This window comes from Mus caroli, chromosome 11 (genome assembly GCF_900094665.2).
Source record: "Mus caroli chromosome 11, CAROLI_EIJ_v1.1, whole genome shotgun sequence".
Taxonomy (NCBI): Eukaryota; Metazoa; Chordata; class Mammalia; order Rodentia; family Muridae; genus Mus; species Mus caroli.
Window position 1 is genome coordinate 26,217,708 of NC_034580.1, and position 2,182 is coordinate 26,219,889.

Here is a 2,182-nt window from a genome sequence, read left to right on the forward strand (position 1 = left end):
AAAATGCAAAATGCAAAGAGATCCTAACTCAAAACATCCAGGAAATCCATGATACAATGAGAAGACCAAACCTACGGATAATAGGTATAGATGACTGCTTGTGGACGTTGTACATCGTGGTGCGGAGCCTAGTGCGCACCACGATGTACAACGACAAAAGAGAGGGAGAGGGAGAGGGAGAGGGAGAGGGAGAGGGAGAGGGAGAAAGTAATGTTCCACTTGCACCCCAACTGCCCCACAAGGGGGATTGTGACTCCCTCCCTACTTTAACCCACACCAATTTAGGGGCAGTTTTCCATGGGGGTTTTGGCACTTAAAGTCTTTATACATGCCTCCAAACAACACACATAAATATGTGTCTTACTATGGTGGACACTTTCTCAGGAGGATAGATGCTTTCCCTGCTGCAGCTGAAACTGTAGAAATGGTTTGTTCCCATATCATGAATGATAATTTACCCATATTTGGAATTCCTACATCTATGCAACCATATAATGGCCCGGCCCTGCACTTAGAATCATTAGAGCCTAGGGGTAGAATGGTACCTCTATATTCCCTATTAATCCCAGTCCTCTAGAAAGGTAGTAAGAGCTAGTGGAGTTATTAAGTCTCATTAATTAAAACTGTCTCTGAACATTCCTTTCCTTGAACTCAACTTTTACCTTATGCTCTCACTCTCATTTAGACCATACCCCAGCCTCTCCTTTCTTAGCCATTCTGAGTTAATGTACAGCCATCCATTTCTTCTAAGAAATTTACCTCCCCCACACCATCTTGGGAGCAAACTCAGTGGAGGGTGCCAAGGTCCCCAGAGGACTCTCCACACTGCAGGCACCCTAGAAGCCCCAGGATCTTGAGATCGCTGGTGAGTGGAACGCAACATCTGTTCCCAAAAAAAAAAAAAAAAAAAAAACCCAAAACCCCAAGGGTCTTGTGCCAGCAGGAACAGGGACAAAGGAAACCCACCCAACCAGCAGCTGTGATCCCTTCCAGTGGCTCCAGCCCAGTGTCATCTTGGGTACGAACTCCACAGGCCCTAGCACACCCAGGATCTTGGGATCACTGAGACAGGTTTACACAGGGGAGCACCTGGGCGGCTGAAGCAAGAGAACTTCTTGGACAGGGACCCATTGGGAATTCATTCTCAGCCAGGAGGCAGAGCTGAGACCCAGACACATACAGACACACCCCAGAACCTTCCCCTACAGAAAGAGTTGGACTCCAGGGAGGACTCTGACCCTGGAACTCAGAAGGAGGATCTGAGCTCCAGACTTCTGGGCACCTGCCCTGTAAGAGGACAGCTTGCCTGCAGAGAGTGCTCTGACCACTGGGCTGAGGAGAGAGTTGGACTCCCAGGAGCGCTGACAGAGGCTAACAGAATCACAGGAGGAACAAGTTCCAGCCAGAGACAGCTAGAACATTAACACCAGAGATTATCAGATGGTGAAAGGCAAATGTAAGAATCTTACTAACAGAAACCAAGAACCCTGGGCATCATCAGAACCCAGTACACACACCACAGCAAGTCCTGGATACCCCAACAGACCTGAAAAGCAAGACTCAGATTTAAAATCATATATCATGATGCTGGTAGAGGATTTTAAGAAGGGCATTAATAACTCACTTAAAGAAATACAGGAAAACACTGCTAAACACATAGAAGTCCTTGAAGAATTACAGGAAAACACTGCTTAACAGGTAGAATTCCTTAAAGAGGAAACACAAAAATCCCTTAAAGAATTACAGGAAAACACAACCACCAAACAGGTGATAGAATTGAACAAAATCGTCCAAGATCTAAAAATGGAACTAGAAACAATAAAGAAAACCAAAAGAGAGACAACTCTGGAGATAGAAATCCTAGGAAAGAAATCAGGAAGCATAGATCAGCAACAGAATAAAAGAGATGGAAGAGAAAATCTCAGGTGCAGAAGATTCCATAGAAAACATGGACACAACAATCAAAGAAAATGCAAAATGCAAAGAGATCCTAACTCAAAACATCCAGGAAATCCATGATACAATGAGAAGACCAAACCTACGGATAATAGGTATAGATGACAATTAAGATTTTCAACTTAAAGGGCCAGTAAATATCTTCAACAAAATTATAGAAGAAAACTTCCCTAACCTAAACAAAGAGATGCCCATGACATACAAGAAGCCTACAGAACTCCCAATA